This window comes from Eleutherodactylus coqui, chromosome 12 (assembly GCF_035609145.1).
Source record: "Eleutherodactylus coqui strain aEleCoq1 chromosome 12, aEleCoq1.hap1, whole genome shotgun sequence".
In the NCBI taxonomy this organism is placed as follows: Eukaryota; Metazoa; Chordata; class Amphibia; order Anura; family Eleutherodactylidae; genus Eleutherodactylus; species Eleutherodactylus coqui.
Genome location: NC_089848.1, coordinates 26,073,790 through 26,087,400, shown reverse-complemented (window position 1 = coordinate 26,087,400; position 13,611 = coordinate 26,073,790). Strand labels below are relative to the sequence as shown.

Sequence of the window (13,611 nt, the reverse complement as noted above, 5' to 3'; positions counted from 1 at the left end):
GAGGCGCACATGCGCGGCCTCCAATGCTCACGCTTTTGGACTTCCCTAGTTTCATAGCTTGAAATTGATGGTAGTCCGAGCAGTCAGCAAGTTGTCCTATATCCTGTAGATAAGGACAACTTCAGAGGTATACTTTTTTTGCTCACGTCTCAGTGCAATGCATTTGCACTGTGAACCAGACGCTTTTCGCATGTATTGGTTGCATCTTACTGTACTTTTTTGCACATGCCGATTACGTTCACACTAGAGATGAGCGAGCATACTCGATAAGGCTAACTACTCGAGTGAGTAGTGCCTTATTCGAGTACCTGCCCGCTCATCTCTAAAGATTCGGCTGCCAGCGCGGGTGAGAGGTGAGTTGCGGTGCTGAGCATGGGGGAGCGGCGGTAAGAGAGGGAGAGAGAGATCTCCCCTCCATTCCTCCCCGCTCTCCCCCGCCGCTCCCCGCCCCCTACCGGCAGCCGAATCTTTAGAGACGAGCGGGCAGGTACTCGAATAGGGCACTACTCGCTCGAGTAGTTTGCCTTATCGAGTATACTCGCTCATCTCTAGTTCACACTCCTTCCCTGACTTAAAAGACTATTCAGCCTAATGAGGTCCAGATGTGTTCAGTTTTGCGCTGTATTTTGTGCATCTTGTTGCGTATTGCGTGCGCATTCGCACCCCCTTCCACATACTTCTTTGGGGCCCTTTGGTGCTGAAATGCACACATAATAGAGCAGGTTCTTCTATGAGGCCATTTGGTCCGGAAATGCGTGCACTAAAAAAGGGAACTGAAAATGAACCCGTTGATATCAATGGGTTCTATTCCCAGTGTATTGCGCATGCAATTGTGTGTGCACAAATATGTCCGTGTGAAGCCGCCCTAAGGGACAACGTGCTGTGATGGGAATACCCCTTTAAAGGCATAAATACAATATAAAAATAGTGAAATACCTAGAAATCACTATTTACCATCTTTCTTCCCTCACCGCTTGGAGCACCACCAACCTTTCCATTGACTTTGAGGGACAGTGCCAGATTTCCATAGAAGAACATTAAAGCAGATTTGGCATGAAAATGTGGTATCCTATGTAATGGCAGCATATTCTGGGGATAGCTCTGCTGGGCTGTTATACCAAATGGCACAAAAATATTGTAGCGTTTGGAATAGCTGATAGGAAAATGACTAGTAGTTATGAGTCAGCGGTGTTCATGAGCGAGAGCCCCTCCGGGGACTGGAATCTGCTAATGTACAGAATTATCCAAATGCCACACTTGTGTGTGAATTGGAAGAATAGCCCAGCAGGCCTGCCCCCATAATGTGCTGCTCTTAAATAGGACATCATATTCCCACGACAGACCCTTCTTAATGGGAACTCTACACTGAATGGCCACATTATTAGTGGCACCCTTAGTAGCGCATCAGCCTGCCTCTAGTACCGTAGAAACTCATTGTGGCATGGATCCCACTAGATGCAGACAGAAGAGCTTCTTGCAGTTGCTGCACATTTGATGGAGGTGCTGACATGCTCTGATGAAGGGTCCATAGATTCCTACATCTTTGTGCCAACTTATGGCTCTCCTCTCAGCGTGGTGCAACAGATTCATTGACTGGGCTATATCTTTGCACAGTTCAGTGATCCAATTTTTGCTCACTGGAGTCTCTTCTTTCCGATTCACTTAGACAGTAATGGCACTTGAACTGTTGTCTGCTGTTCCAGCCCATCCCTGCTAATGAACTATGAGTTGTATAGTTTAATACTTTAGTAGGAGCACTAATGTTGTGTTTGGCTGCAGTTTGGTTGACTGTCACCGCCTGTTCATCAGAACCAGAGGCGTAACTTGAAGCTTCCAGGCCCCAATGCAAAACCTGTAACAGGGCCCCCACCTATAATGCTTTATTCATAGTACTGGGCTCCCTATATGGAGAGGAGAGAGGCCTTATGGGCCCCCTAAGGCTTCTGGGCCCGGGTGTAACCACAACCCCTGCATCCTCTATAGTTACGCCCCTGATCAGAACGATTCTTGACTTCCTCCTCTGACCCCTCCTCTGATGAGTTGTTTACAACCACAGGGTCCCCTTTCACTGGATTTTTTTATGTTACCATTCTCTGCATACTCTCAACACTATTTTATGAGTGAGCCACACAAGTATGACAATTTTTCAAAAACTGCCCCCAGCTTATCTTGTACCGATGACCATGCCTGGTTTGAGGCTATTCAGATTGTTCTATCTTCCCATTCTAATGTGGATTCACACTGTAAATGATGCACAAAAACCAAGCTCACTTGAGTTTATGTTGCATTCTGGTGTCACCTGTCTAATTTCCGTACAGGAAAGCTCCAATCATAGAAGGGCAAGTGTCTCTAATAAAGTGTCCAATCAGTAAACTATTGCCATTGAAAGTGTCAAAACTGCCTATGACAGTTGAGCCAAACATGCATACGGTAGGGAGGTTGTGATAGCATTCAGCCAACTGCTATCTAAGGTGTGTGGGCACCTTTATGCTATGGAGTTGGGGTCCCCCAGGATGAGGTGTGTTTCCTTTGGGTATCGCTAGCAGTGACGAACAGGCAGGAGTCGGCAATGCTCTCGTGATGGCTAGTGTATTCACACAGGTTCACGGTAAGGACGCATTCAGACGACCGTATATCGGCTGGGTTTTCACACCCAGCCGATATACGGCGTCCCTCTCTGCAGGGGGTGGGTGGGAGGATGGAAGAGCCGGAATCAGTGCTCTGAGCTCCCGCCCCCTCTCTGCCTCCTCTCTACCCCCCTGCACTATTTTCAATGAGGAGAGGTGGGGGTGGGCGGAGCTAATGCCCAAAATTTAGCCCCGCCCCATCCCACCTCCTCTCATTGCAAATAGTGCAGAGGGGCGGGGAGGGGCGGGAGAGGAGGCAGAGAGGGGGTGGGAGCTCAGTGCACTGCTTCCGGCTCTTCTAGCCTCCTCCTGGCTCTTCTAGCCTCCTCCTGGCTCTTCTAGCCTCCTCCTGGCTCTTCTAGCCTCCTCCCCCTGCAGAGAGAGATGCCGTATATCAGCCGGGTGTGAATACCCGGCCGATATACGGTCGTCTGAATGCGCCTTAAGGCAGAGTGGTTTGAGTCAGCATACACAAAAGACAGGAACAGAATCAATAAGGCCGCAGTTAGACGAACGATTTTTTTTTAACGCACGTATAGGCGCGCTAAAAAATCATTTGTATTAGAACCAATGCTTTCCAATGAAAGTGGTCACATGTGCGTTTTTTAGAAGCACTAAAAAATCGCATCTGCAAAAGATAGGACGTGACTGCAAATGCGCCCGGTCACATGATTTTTCTACTCACGTTGTGCAAAAAAATTTTTTACTGTGCCCATATATGCGCTAAAAAAAAACACTCATCTGACCGAGCCCTAACACTGAAAAACACCAACCAACAAGCAAGGAGGCAAGGGAGTGCAAGATATATTTATAGGAACATAATGAATGAGACACAGGTGATCAGAGTCCGAAGCAGGGGGTTAAATGTTTGTTGGCTGGAGAGCACAGTAGAGTAGAGTTGGATATTGGTGGAACATCCGGCAAAAATTAGTCCATGGCCGCCTAGGTCAAACGTCATGTGAATGGCATAATTCAGAAGACTTAACTGCCCTTATAAGTTCTACATAAGAATGATTGCCAACTTGAAGTCCTAAGAATAGGATATCAATAGTATCAATAGATATCAAAGTCCCAGAAAACCCCTTTAACTTATGGCTTTACCATCCAAAGTGACAACGTTCACAGATTAACCATAAATGACAAACCATTCACAAAATGCCCATCTGGAACCCTTAAGGCCTGCATAACTCTCACCTGCATTATAGGAACTCAACCGCGTTGTTGGGGTGAATCTGGCAACAAGCCTGTTGACTGTTTCCAGTGAGAACCAGCAGAACTGTGAACGCCGCTCAGCCGTGTTACACAGGTTGGTATTCTGGATCAGTAGAATATCCAAAATAGGATGTTTTTGCAAAAAGTATTCCTAATTATATAAATTTAATTTGTACATAAAATGTACAATTTTATTAAAAAATTAAGTTTTCAGATTTGCTGTAAACACAAACTTTAAAGTAACATTTCAGAAGTAACCAGACGGCCACAAAGCTAGAGCAGAAGGCACACCTTCCAAAACAACATGAACATATTGAATGTTCTGTAAGCTGCGATACAGTTAGGCCGGTCTCACATGGATCGGTCAGATTTGGTATGGGCAGAATCCGGCGACCTTGTGTACCTTCGCTTTTCTGTTTCGCGGATGACCGCAGACACTCACCGTCAGTCATGCACAGCACCGATTTTTTTTTTTTCTAAATATTTTTTCCCATGACGCCGCTAGACGATGACGCGGGTATCCACGGCCCATCCACAATAACTCAGGGGACGACACTGACCCGCGTTCTCCATGATAGAATTCTATCACATTCCCTAGGGTTTATTTTTGTACTTGCCTCTTTAGCCTCCCCTATGCCTTCCATAAGTCAAATGTATTCAGCATTATGCACCAGTCTGCACCAACTGCTCACGTCATGCCAAGTGGTCAATATAACATGTTGTATATGGGTTTGACATCAAAAGTTCTACAATGTACAACAAGTGCAGAGAATCCAACGATTATTGCAGGAAAAAAATCAATATTGTGAAATTGTCTTCTCTTACTGGAACCTGAGAAAAAAAAAGCTTCTAGTATCTTTCGTTAAAGGTCGGATGGCAGTAATAGACATTAAGTAAGATGAAATGTGCCATTTGGCATTTACCTCTGAATAAACCTGATGATTCACTGTATGATCCTCTATCAGACACCGCATTAATCAGCTATCAGTGCATCATTTCCATCCAAACAAAGGCCAGCGAGTCCCTCGGAGCAAGGAGAAACCACATTACGTCAATGTTTTCTACATATCACTCTTGTGCAACCTTTAGCTAGATGGCCCATGGATTTCCCATACCGCTGGGAGATATTGCCAAGATATTATGCACAGTGTGTGTGAGAAGTATCAGCCGGGATTTATGATTGCATTGCCGAATGCCAGAATGGCTCCGTTGACATCTTTATGGCGCTCTAGAATAAATGGATGACTTGCTTGTCGTTAATTTGTTTGCATTGTTTTGTTTGCAGTTTTCTTTGTAGTTCTCACCAGCCCTGTGCTGAGTATATGCCATACTAAGAGATGAAAGAGCTGATAATGTCAGCATTGTCTATTGGGACTGAGGAGCTCCAGCCCAGCTGGACACTCCATCAATGAGTATATGAAACCATATACATTAATAATGTGAAATAGCATGGAAATGGAAGTGCATTGCCGAAGACTAACAGAGGAGTACTCTATAGGTCAAAGCATTTTTTCAGGGGCCAACCTTATTCTTTAGTGTCTGCCCACGTCCCAGCGGCCACTACTGGTCCTTATTCTGATGCATGCTGCATCAGAATACGGAGAGGTCTCCCCTTCTGGTAGAAGCGGAGGCTGTCTGTCTGATGAGAGTTGGGCTCCCGCTCTAAGAGGTGGGACTGGAGAAAATTCATTTTATTTTAAAGTGTGAGAAAGTAGGAAAACCTAAAAACTCCATAAATTTGGTATTGACGGACTTGTACTGACCAGACGAATTAATGTAACAGATTTAATAGCAAGTGAATTCCATAAACAATAAAAAAAATGCCAGAATTGCTGATTTAGGTAAACTTGCCTTTAGAATAAAATGGAATAAAAAAGTGATCCAGGTGTTACATTTTCCTTAAAAGATGGGATAAGTGAAGACTAGAGGTCATCATGCAAAAAAACAAAATACAAGCTCTCATAGAGCTCCGTTAGTGGAAAATGTAAAAAAAAGTTATGGCTCTTGAAATGTAGTGACGCAAAAGCAAATCAATGTTTTTATTTTGTTTTTAGATTACAAAAATAACAAAGCACTAAAAAAAACTGTAAATTTGATATCGCTGGAATTGTGCGCACTAAGGGCTTATTCCCACGAGCGTATAATGGACGGCGCTTTCACGGCTGGCCGATTTACGCAGTCCCCACTTCCCTCCCCCTTACTGGCTCTCTGCCTCTCCTCCACTCCTGTGTTTGCAATGGGAGGGGTGGGATGGGGTGGAGCTAAACTCCGCTCTGTACCGTCCACTCCCATTGCTGGCTATGCACAAGGGGTGGGGAGGGGGCGGGAGCTTAGCTCCGCCGCCATCCTGCCCACTCCCATTGCAAACCGCTTGGAGGGAGGAGAGAAGCAAAGAGCCAGTAAGTGCGAGGAACAGCATATATCGGCTGGCATGAAAACCCGGCCGATATACGTACGTCTGAATAAGCTCTAAGGTCCAATGTCCATGGGCAGATTTGATTTGCAGGAGATTGGTTAACCATGCCGCCCATAGGAATGCATTAGCGTCCGCAAAAGAATTTAAAGCATGCAGATGTAAATTTTTTCCTGCGGATTGCACGCGCAGGCCAAAATTGCGGCATGCTCCTATTTTTCTGTGGACCCAGCATTGACGGCTTCAACTGAAGTCAATGGAAGCCGTCCAATCCCCAGCACGCTCCCTACAGCTGACACTGTAGATGTGCTGCAGATCCCGCAGAAAAGCAGGAGATTTAAAAAAAAAAAAATGCACTGCACATGTGCCAGGTGTGTCAGGCGGGAGTGCCAGGATACATCCACTGTGCTGAAGAAAGAAGATCCGGCTACGACAGAGGAGACCCACACTGGATGAGATGAGAAAATGTCCCACGGCTGCAGGCACGCACAGATTCTGTGGGGGATTCCGTACTCAGATCCCGTGCGTGCCGTGGACCTTGGGCCGTAGAGATATAACGTTAGCATACTATTTATTCTGCATGCTAAATGCTGTACAAAAGAAATGCAAAAAACAATTATGGAGTTTTTTTCTCTCCTCAATCCCCTTTTTCCCCATAAAAAAAACCAAAATAAAAGTTATGCATTCTATGTACCCCCGTGTTTCCTAATGGAGCTGCCTTCTTATTGCATCGCAAAGTGCGAATTTGGGATTTTTTACGCAATGCGTTTTTAACATTAGAGGGTCCTATTGACTTCCGTGCTAAAAAAAATCACGGTAAAATCGCATTAAAAAAGGTGCAAGAAAATCACAAAATGTTTGTGTGAGAAAAAGCGGCGCTGACGCTCAAAAATCGCTGGAAAAAAGGTATGATTTTGGCGCAATCTTCTCGCTGCAATTTCGCAGCCCGTGTGAAACTAGCCTAAGGGGTTAAGCGAAGAGGTTTTTATTCCCCATCACTTTCTATGTTACATATGTTTGTGTATACGGCTCCTCCAGGGCTGCAGACTGCAAACACACCTGAGTGCAATGTGATTCCGCAGTCATGCGTAAGCATGGCTTCACATGCAAGAGCTATCATCCAAATAATCACTCAGTTGAGCAAATGTAAGAGCTAGTGGTTCCGTAAACATGGCCACCAGCAGGGGGACCAGCGATGACTGAACAGGCAATTACTTGTCTCTCAATTAATAGCCAATAAACCTTGCGGGGAGTCGCGCACTTTAGCGAACACGGACAACAATCGCTCCGTGTAAAGGCACATGAACAACAGTCGTTCACATGCTAACATGTTGCTGTAGCGACTATCGAACAGTAGGTGTCCCGCTGACCCACCTGAACTCCACTCCATTGGCCGCTCTTCTTGCTACCCTACAGACCATAGGAGAGGGACGGATGCAAGGAGTTACACCCAGCCGTATACAGGAGTTGTCTGTAGTCTATAATCATGGAGACACATAAGGGCTCGTTCCAGGGGTGTATTTGCACCGCATATTACATGTGAAATGTTTGCATGCGTAATACGCTGTGAATAGAACCCATTGATTTAAATGCTATTGTTCACAGGAACGTCTTCCTTCACGCCACGTTTGAAAAAATACGCAGCGTGGCCTAGTTTTGTGAATATTACGCATCGCAATAAGGCATTGAAGTGAATGCGCTGGTGCGAATACGCAGTGAATGCACAGAAAACCTGCATATATGGGCAATAAATACATGGGCCGCTGCAAACTGTATTCGGATGCCTGAAAACAAGCAAGAGTGGGTGAAATATGCGATTGTGACTGATTTTTAGTTGCAGAAATAAGTAGCGTATTTTCACGAGCAAAATGCGCAAACGTCCGTGTGAATGATCCAGGAGTAAGCGTAAGAGCTGCACGCACAAAAATTTAATATTTTTTAACCCTTTAACGCCACAGGGCATACATTTACATCCTGAAGGTTAGGGGTTTGTATGGAGGAGGTTCGGGGGTCGATCCCGCTCCATACAATGCAGCTGCCAGCTGTTTCTTGCAGCCGACATCCGCCGGCAAGAGCTCCAATTAGCAGCGTCGCGGTTCGGAGCTGTTGACCCTTTAAAGTCCACCATCAATCCTGAGAGAGCGGCATTTACATGTCCAATCGATGTGCGGGGGGGACCCATACTTCTCCTACGATGAGATCCCCAGGACTGCCACTGTAGGTTGCCTAAAAAGCCATGTCTGTGGCGTGTCTTGTCAGATCACAGTGTAATGTAATTACATCATACTGCAGGAGCGATTAAACCATCGCAAGCTCTCTTCCCCAATGGACACTAAAGAAAATGTAAAAGTTAGTTTAAAAAGTTTTAATAATTATTAAAAAAAGTAATAAGGGTTTTTAATAAAACCTTTTGCCATATTTATAATAAAAGAATCTAAATAATAAAATCCACAAACATATTTGGTATCCCTGTGTCCGTACAGGTCCATTCTATCAAAGTAACACATTATTTATTCCACACGGTGAATGTCGTCAGAAACCCCCCCCCCCCCCCCCCCAGAATTGCGGTTATTTGGTCACCCCATCTCCAAGAAATCATTTAATTAAGAGATCAAAGGTCATCTGTACTCCAATATGGTACCAATAGAAACTATAGGACGTCTCGCAAAAAACGAGCCCTCACACAACTATGTTGACAGAAAAATAAAATGTTTAGGGCTGTCAGAAGATGGCGGCAGAGAGTAATTTAAAAAACATTAAATATCTTTGGAAAAATAAAAGAAATACAGCAAAAAAACCCCAACTATATAAATTTGGTATCGTAGTAATCGCACTGACCCGTGTAATACAGTTATCGTCATTTTTGTCGCAGTGTGTACACCGTAGAAATTACGCTTTTAGTACATTATATAGTACATTAAATAGCACCATTGAAAAATACAACTTGTCCCGCAAAAACCAAGCCCTCATACAGCGACGTCAATGGATAAATACAAGAGTTACGATTTTTTAAAAGCGGGGAGGAAAAACAAAAATGGAAAAAAGGAGCCGCTTCCTTAGGCCTCAGTCAGATGAGCGTGGTTTTTTGTGAGCCTTTGTGCGCGGAAAAAAAAACCGCTGCTTGCATGAACGGAAAATGTGCACAGCACGTGAAACTTTGCCCGTTCACTGGAGCATCTGCTCCACGAAGGTTCCCTCATCACTGAGCACGGAGACAGCACTGTGCTGGGGATGAAAGAATCACAGTGCTCAGCCAATCAGAGCCAGTGCTTTCTGTAGGCGAGGATTTTTAAATCTCTGGCCACCAGAATACAGAAGAAGAGCCGGACAGCGCTTCCAGGTGAGTTGATTTTTTTTTCTACAGCTAGGGATGATTTTCGGGATAGGGCTTATATAAGCCCCATCCTGAAAATCATCGCTGCAGGGGTTGCTTTCATTCCATTGCTTTCAATGGGATGGCATTGCGCTCCTCTGCCACAGCTGTGATAGCTGTGGCAGGGGATTCTTTCATCCCTGCTGCAGTCCCCTCATCACTGAACACTCTGATAGTGCTGTGACAGTGTTCAATGATGAGGTGACTCCCCGTGGGGTTGAAATGTTGTGCTGTAAGCAGCGGGGAATCTGTTCCCTGCGCCAAAGTTTCCATTAATTCCTATTCCCAGAGGAGTCAATGGAAACTCCGGCCAAATGCGCGCCTATTTTTTTTTTTTAGGGGCTCGCTGTTTTGCTCTTCACATTCTGTGCATTCGAATGCTTCTGTAGGAACCCATCGGTACCTTTATGGCGCACAAAACACACGGTCATCTGAATGAGGCCTAAGGTGTTTATTAAGACCATTCGCTTCCCTGCTGTAGTTTAGACCAGGGGTCCCCAACTCCAGTCCTCAGGGACCCCCAACAGGTCATGTTTTCAGGATATCCTATAGTAAGAACACCTGTGGCAATATTTGAGGCACCGACAATAACTACATCCCCTGTGCAACACTGAGGAAATCCTGAAAACATGACCTGTTGGTGGTCCTTGAGGGCTGGAGTTGGGGAACACTGGTTTAGATGTTTTGGTTTGCTGCTGGATCCCTTAACCTTGCAATACTATTGAGTTAGCAAAAGTATCTGTAATGAACGGCACAATCTCTTCACTGTCAGAGGTCTCGGTAAAACTCGGTGACACTGACTGTAATAACAGAGGAAGTAGTTTGTGTTGATGGCCGCTCTCACATTCGCTGGGGCCAGTGTGCTCCTCATAGACAACTATCTGCTTGACAGCAGCAAACCCAGATCATAAATGTAGTTGTCGAGAGACACGGTCAAAGCAGAGATCATATAATCTCGGATCCTCATTCATGCTAAATAGTTACATTTGGGGGATCACTGACTGTCTGGGTGATTCTTGTTTTTATCAAAGATATACAATGGAATTCTCCCACAAAATGCTTGAGATCTGGAATTAGTCCTCAGGTGATTATTTCTGCATCTATAATGGAAGTGTGCCCAACTCTTTACTAGTAATGGGGACCAGCTGCCCCCTCTACTGGGGATCGGTGGAAAACCCAGCGGACTAAACATCAACTATTACACTTGGTGCACATGAAGTTATTGTGTAGCTAGAGAAATCGTTTCAAATCCGAGTCAAAATCAGGATCGCCAAACGCGTCTCAAATTTTTTTATGGACAACTAAACAAAAAATCTAATTGTATTTTTTATATGCAGCACCCTGCCCTTTTTTAGAGAGCATTCCCCCAACATAATACCCTTGAATCACAAAGACAGCAAAACTATTTAAACCGACTGATTATGAATGAGATCTTTACGCCTGCAGAAAATGAACAGAAAGTGACTGATTATTGTTTGTGTTCGGTCGTCGGCTGCGTTTAGATTATCGTTAGCTTTCGCTCATTTGAACGAATTTTAAGGATGTATCTTCCGTGTAAAAGGGCCTTTAGTGCCAGTGCTTTGTTTACATGGCAGCAGAGATTCTGTACTGCTCTTATTGTTATCAGCACTGCTGCCATGTAAACAAAAACTGGAGAGGAACAATAGGAGCATTGGTGCGGGAGACCCCTTCATCAGATCCCACAATTCATTCACACCCGATTCTATGAAAAAGAATAAAGGTACCTTTACACGGTACGACTGTCAGGCACATAACGACAGCCGGCCCAGCGGATATCGCTCCTTGCTTTCACATAGGAATGATGATCTGTCAGAGAATGGAGGTGGAGCAGGATGGAGATCTCTTCTGGCCGCCTGCCTTCATTCACTGCAAACAGGACGTTACTCAATGTTTGAGAGACTCCTGTTTACACTTTGCCAGAAGTCGCTCATTGGTCGTTCCATGTCAGCCCATTAATAAAGAAATGACTAGCGATGAGTGAGTCACTTCTCGCTCAGCGCCCTGTCGGGGGCCATGTGTACACGGGCCAACAGTCACTCATTATCGCTTGTTTGAGTGATTATTCGGGCAACTATTGGCAATGTAAAGGTACCTTAACCATGCCCCTATGAGAGGGAAACTCACGTTGCCACATAGAGACAGTCAGTGTTCATGGACAGGAGTCAGAGTGCTCCCGTAAGAGGGGAATCCAGTGCCTCCTCCAGTCACACCGTAGTCTGCCCGATACTGTACAGAATAACATGTACATCCTCCTGGCTCGTTCCCCAGCAAGTAGAGAGGTCTGATTATCCTCCTCATCCCAAGTCGCAACACGGTCAGTGATACAGACAGACAGTAACGAACAGTTACTAATGACCTGCCAGGTGCCCAGGGTCCATTGTTTCAGCCCAGGATGTGGGTGCTGCACATCTCTGTCCCCTGCTGCCACAGCTATGAGAGGAGCTGTTATTGGGCAAGGGAAATGTTTCCTCCATTCTGACTCCCATCTCTACAAATATCGGTTCCCTCTGGCATCTCCTGCTGGCTGCTTCCATTACCTAGTTTGTATGTGTAAATCGGCACATGCGTAATACAAACTTGGGGGTTGAAGGGGGAAGGGGACAAATAATGTTCTCTTTCAATCGTCTTTCATTTTCTGCAGGCATAAAAATCATCATTGGTCCGTCCACTTTTTATTCGGTTTAAACGGCGCTCGTTCAGTCCTTCTCATTGACTTATACAGTGAATGTGAAAGACTGGATGATTCTGAAGATTCTCGTTTGAACGAGCCAACAGTGTCTAAACGGGCGGCACAAGAGCGAACGAGCCAGCGGTGACATCACTCACTCGTTCAGATGATAATCGGCTTTTCTAGAAGGACCCTTGTGTTCTACTGTCTATAAAAGGGTATGCGATCTCTGTGTCTACGGCGTGACCCATTCATGTATTGACAGTCAAAAAATGCTTAATGATCATTCTTGGGTTGTCACTACTGGTTAGGTTGTGATCTGGTGTCTTGTGGATGGCCTAAGAGGAACTTGTACAAGTGATGAGCTTTCTATAAGGTTTTATGGATTTGTAATAACAATCTGCCTATAAGAGGTATAAAGGAACTGGAATTGTAGTGGACACTGAAAGCTATATAAAACATCATTTGTTACTGAAGCCTGATGAAGAGGCCTAAAAAGCCTCGAAAGCTTGCAAATATAATTTTTCTAGTAAGCCAATGTAGGTAAAAATGCCTCCATAGTACTTTTGTCTTTTTTATAGAAGAGTGTTTAGCATCACATAGATGGCATACTGTAGGAGAAGGTTTGGTAGATGAGGTTGGCCTGTTTGCTGATGATTTGAAAGTGTGTGATAGGGTTGGCACTCCTGGTGGTGTAACAGAGAACATGATTACTGGGTAAGGCCGGGCTCACACGGGTGGACTCTATTCTGCACGCTAGAGGACTGCAGTGGATTCTGGCTGTGATCCCGGCCAGCGACCCTGCATACCTTCTTTTCCTGTAATGCAGATGACCACGGAGGCTCGCCGTCGGTCATGCGCAGTACAGATTTTTCCCCCAATATTTATATTCTCCATACCGTCACTAAGCCTATAGCCTGCTGGTGAGATGGCTTCCATTGACTTCAATGGAGGCTGTCCCTGTGGAATCCGCTGCAAAATAGAGCATGTTGCGACTTTTCCTCCGCTCGCAGAATACACAATTCATATCCGTGAATGTGAGCAAAAAAGCGAATTTGCATGCCTGAGTTTTGCGGGTTCCACAATTGGAATGTGCCCGTGTGAGCCTGACTTTAATGGCCAAGATAATGGAATCTGTAGCTGAATGTCTTCAAATAGAACATAATGCACCTAGGGAGAAGGAAGGTTCCTAGTTATTTGGATAGCGCCAACTTATTCCGCAGCGCTTTCAAGTAATTTGTTTTTATCACCCACCAGCAAGCTGGGGGCTCATTTTACCGACCTCGGAAGGATGGAT

At 45.1% G+C, this 13,611-nt stretch overlaps 1 protein-coding gene across 3 annotated transcripts in view; it reads left to right on the top strand.

Annotated features, from left to right (window-relative positions):
- ULK4 (unc-51 like kinase 4) overlaps positions 1-13,611 on the top strand; it is a 649,532-nt gene that overhangs the window by 589,918 nt on the left and 46,003 nt on the right. The window lies entirely within an intron of this gene.